The sequence below is a fragment of the Cydia strobilella genome, chromosome 5 (assembly GCF_947568885.1).
Source record: "Cydia strobilella chromosome 5, ilCydStro3.1, whole genome shotgun sequence".
Lineage (NCBI taxonomy): Eukaryota > Metazoa > Arthropoda > Insecta > Lepidoptera > Tortricidae > Cydia > Cydia strobilella.
The window spans coordinates 21,853,888-21,863,584 of record NC_086045.1 but is presented as its reverse complement, the minus strand read 5'-3'; the positions used below and the strand labels follow the sequence as shown (position 1 = coordinate 21,863,584).

The 9,697-nt window shown below is 36.1% G+C and overlaps 1 protein-coding gene across 2 annotated transcripts in view; it reads left to right on the top strand.

The window, feature by feature from the left end:
- Positions 1 to 3,912: 3,912 nt before the first annotated feature.
- Positions 3,913 to 9,697, top strand: part of LOC134741625 (TWiK family of potassium channels protein 9) — a 46,517-nt gene continuing 40,732 nt past the window's right edge. The window contains exon 1 of one of the 2 annotated variants that reach the window (XM_063674479.1): positions 3,913 to 4,100. The gene's annotated coding sequence lies outside the window, so the exon portion shown is untranslated. Of the gene's footprint in view, positions 4,101 to 5,926; positions 6,204 to 9,697 lie in introns of those variants that run through there. The other variant, XM_063674478.1, reaches the window with a different exon arrangement.

The following is a 9,697-nucleotide window of genomic DNA, read 5'->3' as shown; positions in this document are numbered from 1 at the left end:
TATATTACTTATGAAAGCAAAATAATGTAAAATATCGTATATGATTTATAATTGTAACATATTTGCTGTGACTTATTTTTTAAAAGTGATTTTTAATAATAAGACACATCAAGATCGCTTACCTTATGTCTAATGCTAAAGAAATGGACTATAATAAGAGTAGTAGTAGTTTATACAACTTTGACTACGAATTCACAGGTACCTTCGGATCCTCAGATATCAGTTTTCATCGTGATTAGAAGAAATTTTCTGTCGGACGTACCGCTTTCGATCTACAAGCAAAAACCTGAAAAAGAGCAAAAATGTAAGCACACCTCCAGGGGTTGCGCAAACTCGGATTTCAGGCGTTTAGGGTCAAATAAAGGTAATAAAATGAGCTTGCTAGGAAATCATTCTTCGAAAAAATCTAATTTGATTGGCCTATAAGGGGGTTAATTATTAGTTATTAAAAGGGAAGGAATAAATAGTAGGTAGGTTAGGCTCGTTAGGTTTCTTTATATGTCCGAGGGACAAACTACGTAGAAATAGGCGCCCCGCGTGAGCGGGGCTCCGTCGAATTAAGTGTTTGGACGGAGATTAGGGAAAAGGTTATGGAGGAGGGTGTACGAGTATTATACGGCTATCAATAACTATAAGTATGCCTTAAACCATTATGGCTGGAACGGACTGAAAATCAGCGCTGTGCGGTCAATTCTTAATGAAGTGGCTGGCGCAGCATATGCTGAGCCCGTTCCTTTTGTCGCGCATGCCAATTTTTTATGATATTTGTAAATATATTCCTGTAATTTCTCTTTAGTTGTGTGACAATAAATGTTTTCTTATTCTTATTCTTAAATATGCTTTTAGCTGATATGACATTTATTTCATTATAATTAATTACATTAGATTCTTCTGGTAACAAATTAGCTCTTGCGTAGACACATTGGCACCGTCACTGTCCCACCTCCAACGAACTAATGTAAAAGCGGGCAGAGCGGCGGAAAGCGCCGAAATTTTAAAACGTAATAAATATAAGAGCCTCGGTAGAGAGTACAGTCGAGTTCATAAATATGTGTACATTTCTTCACCTTAATCCATTGCAATAAGGTGAAAAAATGTATACATATTTATGAACTCGACTGTACCATTTCGTTCCATTTGGAGTTGAAACTCTAGGTCCATGGGGTCCCAGCACGCACAAGTTGTTTGCAGAAATCGCGAAGCGTCTGGTTGACGTAACTGGTGACCGAAGAGCTGGCGGCTTCCTCGCACAACGTATCAGCATTGCGACACAGCGAGGAAATGCCGCCAGCATCCTTGGTACAATGCCTCAAGGGCCTATTTTAGATTTAAGCTAGTAATTAATTTCGTTTACGTAGTACTACTGTATAGTTTAGTTTAGTTTATCTATTATATATCTTGTATGTAAATAAAGAGTATTAAATACTAGTATCTAGTTCGCCCCGAACTTTGAACTCGCGATTCGCCAAAAATGTGCAATTGCAAAAGCTAGTCTTTTGACCAGAGAATCATTTACAAATCAACAGAACTGATATATAGAGAGGATTCAAAAGACTTCAAAATTTAAAGGGCCTTCATTACGATCAAGCCAAATGAAGAAATTCAAGATGGCGGAGGTTTTTTTACAATGTTGACTTCGGAATAATATAAAGGAGACTTTCGGATCCTCAGATATCAATTTTCATTATGATCAAACCGATAATGAAGAAATTAAAGATGACGGCCGTGTTTTCTCAATAGGTTGTGGCTGTGGAGGCTGTGTTTTCTCAATTTTGATTACGAATTAATATGAAGTAAGTAACGTTGAAAATTGATATTTCATCAGATATCAATTTTCAACGTTATCAGAAATACAGGAAATTGGATTGTTTACCTTTTAGCATTTTTATTTGTGAAATATTAAATCTATTGGTAGGTCATATTGTCTTCGGTTACCGCGATAGTTACTTATGAAATAAAAACTATGAAAACGGATTATATCGCGTATATTGAATTTATAATACATCCCGACGTTTCGAACCCTTTACAGCGTTCGTGGTCAACGGGTCACCCGTTTTTTCATAGTTTTATTTCTATTGTTAGGTCATTACAAGAGCTTACATTCGAGCGGCAGTGCGATAAGTAAGATCATAGAGTAACTTATACTAGAGCGGTACTGTCATAGTAAATTTTGTAACCCCAGTAAATTCACTGCCATCTGTCGACACACTTTAAAACTAAAAATAAATATTTATAAAAATACGATAAAATGTATTTAAATATGGATAAATGATTTTTTTATTTGCATTAATTATTTTTATATGATTTTGACCCATGTTCTTTCACTGGTATGCCTTAAAATTATAAATAACAAACGAAACAGTCAACGCCCTCTATACGAGTGTAGGCCAAAACTAGTGGCGCCATCTGATCGAGAATCAAATTTTCGTGATTTTCGAGTCACGTTTTTTCCTTAGACTGTATCCATCTATTACGGAGTTATATCTATCTTTGGTAAGATTAATGTGCAGTTATACTATTTTAATGATATCGCGTTTAATTTCGCCGCTAGGGGCGCTAGTGTAGATGAAGGTCTTTCAAAAAAGGACGAAAAAGGACGATCGCCTCGAAAGCGAAACCGGTTTTCCATACAAACGTATTCCCCATTTTCCTCAATTGGATATTAACATTATTACATGACACACATAACATTATTATTATATGTTTACACAATGTGATATATTTTAATCATAGCTAAGCCCGACGGACAGTGAGGAAAATGAGGCCTACGTTTGTATGGAGAATCGATCGTCCCCTATTCTTTTAATTCCCAGTAGGTACCTACCTACTCTGCTGTGTGCGGGCAGCACTGACAATAATGACAATTAAAAAAAACCGTCCAAGTGCGAGTCGGACTCGCGCACGAAGGGTTCCGTACCATTACGCAAAAACGGCAAAAAAATCACGTTTGTTGTATGGGAGCCCCACTTAAATATTTATTTTATTCTGTTTTTCTGTGATCTGTGAAAATTTCAACTGTCTAGAGTCAGACCAAGATAAGTCTGCAACGATTTTGATAACACACGCAGTGCAAGTGTTATTTTAAACGTCAAACTTTACTTAGACTTTACTTGGTCTAACTCTAGCTATCACGATTCATGAGATACAGCCTGGTGACATACGGACAGACAGATCTGATAGACAGGGCCCTATTAGGTACAAGATTACCTATATTTATGTTTGGATGCGGCTTGTGTGAGACAAAAACTAACAGGCCAATTCGAATAATAACATCAGAATGATATTTGAATCATGTTATTCAGATATCGTGAATTTCGCTCGTACTTGTCTGTTGTACATGTATTGGCGCGGGCGAGACGGTCGATAGCTAAATAACATGATTCACATATCATTCTTATCTTAGACTACGTTCGAATTGGCTTGTACGAATACCGCAACAACAATGATAATTAATGTAACTTCCTTCCTCCTCATAATGTTTGTACATCGTTTTTTAAGAATCATCGGTTATTAACAGTTTCGATATTTACTTACATATTATCGACGTCGTTATAATTATCGACATATAATTTAATCCCGGAAGCATCTTGGAGAGTTCCGATCTTATCAGATAATTTATTGCAGAGAAATAAGTACTCGTAAATGTATAGGTTTATTTGCAGGAAGCAATGGATGTGTATCCAGTTGAGTCATAAGGAATAGGGATGTTGCCTGTAAGTATCACTACATAGTATATGTTGAGTTTCAAATTTGATATTTTTTGTTTAAGGTAGTTTTTTTTTTTTTAATACTTTAAAAATGTAGGTACTTGTGAAAACGCTCTAAACCCTTCCAAGCTACCTATCCCTTGCCAACGCGCACAAAGCCGTATCGCCGTCTCGTTTTACGGCACTTATATGAGACGCCATCTTGGCGAAGTCAGTTCCCGAATTGATGCTTGACTAACAGCATCGTCTCTAATTTGAATAAATCAAAATGTGTGAAAACTAGAAAAAACTGTTGAACTGGAGTGAATGTGATACACGTGATTGACGCTGAAGTCTTGGTGAAAGTTTTATGAAGTGCTGGCCAGCCGAAGAGACACACAACGAGCTCTAAAGGTATGTGCGCAGGCATTTCTTCTAACACCCTTAATTCTAAGCGTCAAACAAGTACTTCTCGTTAATTTTAGATACAGTCCACTTAATATTCAATTCCCTTCTGGTGTCTTGAGGGCTCCCATACATAACTCCCCGCGTTTTTTTCATCCCGCCTAAATATTGGTATAAAGGCACTACCAGTATAGAACAGTCGCTTTCCGCTGTCTGTCCGTCTGTCCCTATGTATGCTTAGATCTTTAAAACTATGCAATGAATTGATGCGGTTTTTTTAATAGATAGAGTGATTCAAGAGGAAGGTTTATAGGTATGTGTAATTTGTAAAGGTTTTGTGTAAATTAGTTGAACTACCCGTGCATTAGTTTGAAATAAATTATTTCGCACCATGCACTTTTCTATGACAAATGGCCAAATAGTGCACAAAAAAATAATCGCCTGCTTTAAATTCCAAAAAAAAGTCGCAACAGGAAATAAAATGGGTCTGTACGGGACAGCCCGTGGAATGCTCCTTGTAAAGATGGCTGTGACTAGACCGTACAACGTGACAAAATAGTAAATACTCATATCACGGTAAAACCGCCAAATTTATTCGTTATTAATACTCATACTCATTCTCATACTCATACTCATACTCATATATTTATAATAATATTTCATATTACACGTCATAATTGAATTTACATAATATATTTAATTCATTCAAATAATCATTAATTAAATTAAAGTAAAATAATACAATATAAAAATAATCAACACATTTCAAATTTCCAATAATTAATAAAAATACAAAATATAAAATTAAATTAAGATTAAATCATTATTATAATATTCTGATATGTCATAAAAAACCGGCCAAGTGCGAGATGGACTCGCGCACGAAAGGTTCCGTACCATTACGGAAAAGAACAGCAAAAAAAAAACACGTTTGTTGTATTATTCTGTTTTTAGTATTTTCTGTTAAAGCGGCAACAGAAATACATCATCTGTGAATATCAACATCAAACATTTATTCAGCAAATAGGCCACAGGGGCACTTTTACATGTCAATTTTTACAAACAATAAAATTAACCCCAAATTACAAAAAACAATTACATAAATATAAATGTCAAATTACACAACTTTTTTTAATAAAAACTATACAAACAAAAGAAGTACTAAAATTGTTTGAGATGATATAAGTCTCTAGGTGTCAGAGATAAAACGTATATAATAATAAAAAAAGATCATCAAATTATCCAGAGATGTAAAGGGTCTCCAAGACTTGAATTGTTATATAATTAATAAAAAGACAAGATATTAAATCAGACAAACAGACAAGAACCAAATGAAGTGCCTCACGTTAATTCCACTCAAAAGTAAAGATTAATAGGTAAAATGAAGCCCGTGTAAACTTAAACAGACCGGTCTCCACAAACAGCACCCGTTCACGAGTATGACGCGTATCTCAGCCATCGTCTCCCTCAACCTTCATTCGGGAAAGTGGTGAAAATTTCAACTGTCTAGCTATCACGGTTCATGAGATACAGCCTGGTGACAGACGGACAGACGGACGGACAGACGGACAGCGGAGTCTTAGTAATAGGGTCCCGTTTTTACCCTTTGGTTACGGAACCCTAAAAAGCATTTGTAGTCAACCATTTTTTTAACTGATTATAGAATGTCAGGTCATTTTCAATATTATATATAATGAATAGGTCCTTATTCGTGTAATATATAAATTTCAACACACGTGACTACCGTTTTAGAATGTTACTACGAATATGAGTACTACGAGTGCGTGCAGCTGAATCACGCGAAAACTATCTTTTCAGCAAACCTCGGTGTACTCAGTTTCAGTTGTTAGCGAACCACGGCGGGGACGGCATGTCCCTCCCACTGCCACCGCGCAAACTTTCGGAACGTGCCTTTGCTCGTGCGATAACTAAAGTAGCATTTTAAATGTTTGTCACGTCTGCATAATGTGTTAAATGGTAATTAGAGCTTTTATTTTGTACCGGACTGCAATTTTCGTGAAAGCAGACGGTTTATTTTAGCACAGTGATTAAGTTTGCGGAAGTGGAGAAAATTGCAAATACTTATATCGGTGTAAGATGAAATGACGCAAGGTGGGTTTGACTATAAAATTTCAAATAACATTACAGACTGATTCGCCGTAACTTTCTCTTAATTCGCATCCATTTAATTGACCTAGAATAATTAAACTCTACTTTATAGCTTCTTGTTAGTATCTGTAAATATGGTCTTCATGGTTACAGGCTGAAAAATAGTTTATCATCAGTGATTCTGATTAATGATCAAAGACAAAAGTCAACTACCTATTTATTTTTATCACCTATTAATTTATTAGGTAATCTTATTATGCTGGTTTTATTGGTAATTATAACACAATGTACCCGACTGAAATGAGGGCAGCAGGGTAATGTTTTCAAGCGTATGCGTTTTGCTGGATGTGTATTAGTGTTGGCAACTATGAAGACACAAATTATTTCAATGAAAACATTTTAATTAGTGTTATTTTAAGTTGAAACACTGCTATACAATAAATTGCAAAATGAAATAGATGTCATATCGCCGCTATAGCAGCGCTATAGTAGGTTGTATAAGTATACTTACACAACCTCGTATCTGCAACACTCATTTGATGACAAAAACACCCGTATTCCGAATGAAAGAAAAGCGACATTTCCATCAAATGATTGTTGCAGATATGAGGTTGAGTAAGTATAGCGACGATATGCGAAAGATCCTTGGAGGCCTGTCACTTTTTCATTCGTATACAAGGGCCTGACACTCTTTGATAGAGAAAGATGTCTTATTGCGATTCCTATAAGAGGAAAGAGAAAATAGTGCCATGCTTTGTCCTTATCACCGACCGGGTAGCATCATAGGTAGGAGGCGATGGCGAAACACCGAAATTTGTAAGAGTGATAGAGAAAAAATCCTATGCTGCCCAAATTTTATATAAATATTCTTTCTCTTACCCCCGGTCGCTTGGTGGCGCGTCTATAACTACTTGTTTATACTATGTCTATGTTCGTATAAGACTGTATAAGACATTTATTTCAGTGTATGTGTGTTTAGTTCAGGGTAAGTTATGATATTTTGTGTTGTAGGTACCATCGCTCACACTGTTAACTGTCCATCGGTGGACCATATTACAGAAGGTGTGGCTGTTTGTATCTATATTATATTTCTTTGACACGCTCTGCGATCAGCAGGCTTGATTGGTTTTTATTGATTTGAAATTTTGTTTTATCATATAAACGAAATAATTGGCCCAATACAAATCTAGCCTTATATTCATCATAATCAATGTGTAGCTCTCAAATTTTATGTGATTGAATCTTGTCAGCACTGTAATTACTACTATAATCATTGTGGTGTAGGCCACAGCCGAATATCACCCTGTACAACTCATACCTCTTAGCTATTTGATGCGTCACACTCCCATATGTTAGCATTCCTGATAAACAAAGGAAATCTATTATATTAGGTACGTAACAATTAACCAGAACAAGGATACATCTGTACATTTGACTAGTATATAAGGCCAACATTTTGCAATAAACATTCATTCTATACTCAACTCTAGTGTTGTCATTTACCCCTGGACGTCCCACACTTCATGGCGACCGTGACAGGCGGGCTGCTCGATCAGTGTATCAATATTAGTTTAGTACCTATCTACTATACCTACCACACATGTTATAAGTACCTCAATCCGATGACAATGCAACTTACACACTTGATTTATAAATCTTAGTGGGAATTGTCTCAGGATGTAGGTTGCACCTATTAATGTAAAAACCATTCTCTTCTTTTTATATTATCTTCCTATGTCTGTTTTTTTTTTTCCCAATAAAGAAAATATGAGTTCGTCAAGTAATTGCGTCACACGAATTTTGAGGTTTTTTGACACTTGGTCACATTTGGCAAAGCCTTCCCCCTGGTGTGACGTCACATTTTTTAAATAAAATCGGCAAATCGAATTTAGTATTATTAATATTTTATCAAAATATTATTGATAAAAGAAATATTATTAGTAATTTTATAATCCAAAACTGATTAGAAAACAAATTAAACGATTACAAACGATTATCGTTTTAAAAACTTGTTATTTAACTGTACAGCGAATAAAATAATTTAAATAAGTTAATGTGACGTCACAAAGTTTATTGTAACAACCCCCTCCCCCTTGTCACAACATGTCACATTTTCTTGACCCCCTCCCCCCCTAAACGTGTGATGTAATTAATGGATGACCCCTATGGTTCTTTGTCAAATATAGTGCTGACTATGTACAGTAAACTGCAGAGTTAAGTGTGGCCCCTGCAAACAAAATTCTATGCAGGGGGGGGGGTCACTTAACTCTGCAGCTTACTGTACCTGTATGTTTATGAGTTAATGAGTAAACAGTTTTATTCTTTTGGAGTATATATTTTTTGTGCATTAAAAAAAAACTTAACCTATTGGCCTGTTTTACTTCCGGAAATAAGTTGAATAGTCTTTATTATAATCTCAATAAGGTTAGTTTAGCAACTTGCCATAAGTAATTTAAGTCTAGAATTTTCACTTTTTGTTATGTAATTCTCCGCCATTGCAGGTTATTTTTTACATAGCCTGCCGCATACAGTTTAATTTATCGAAATTAGGTCACCAGATGGCAGTGTTGGCCGAAAGTAGCCTGCATGCTTTGACCTGCGAGTATCAAACTAACTCAGTCGCTGTCGTCGTTATCATTTAAGTAAATATATCGTAATATTGATGACAGTTTATTACTTCATTGACGTGGCGGCGAAAAGGTTAAATAAGGATATTTAGGTCCAATGAGGGCTAACGCGTATGAATTCGCCGCTAGGGGCGCTAGTGTAGATGGTGGTCTTTTCCATAGTTCGAAATGTCAAATGTCACTTGTCACTTCAATGACTGACAGCTGTTCTTTAGTCTTTTGGACCACCATCAACAGAGGCGCCGAGGGCTTCCGGTTCGAGCGCCATCTTGATAGTTAGCATCGTGATTAATTACTTTGTTTTTTGCTCATTAATATTGTTTAAAGTGTAATATCGATAGCTTATTATACAGTAAACTAATGTGGTAGTGTGCAGTGAATGGAGAATTAATTTTGAAGCGCGTTTAACCACCATCTTGGAGTCAACGGCCGGTAGTCCACGTGCTTCTTGTAAAGTCTAGCTATCGATTTACAAGAGCTAACAAATCACCGTACACTGTCTTGTACAACCGTACAATTTTTGTCGTTTTTAAACCTCTTAATACCTTGATACTGGCGAAATAGTCCCACTGGGCTGAAGCCATAATTTTAAAAGAAGAAGAACAGAGGCGCCAACTGGTGAGCAAAAAACGATAGCCCTCATTATGGCGACTTACCTATTGTTCCACTTTCCACCAATTGTTTAGTAAGGCAACGATGCCTAAATAAAAGTCAAAATTTACGGGTTTAATTTTGTATTCCGCGCCACGCTTATATGCTTACTTTTTTTGTAACTTGATGGTTTGGACACATGGAAAGAATGAGTGAAAGAAGGCTAACAAAGAGAGTGTATAAGGGAGAGGTAGAAACGGAAGTTGGAAGGGGCAGACC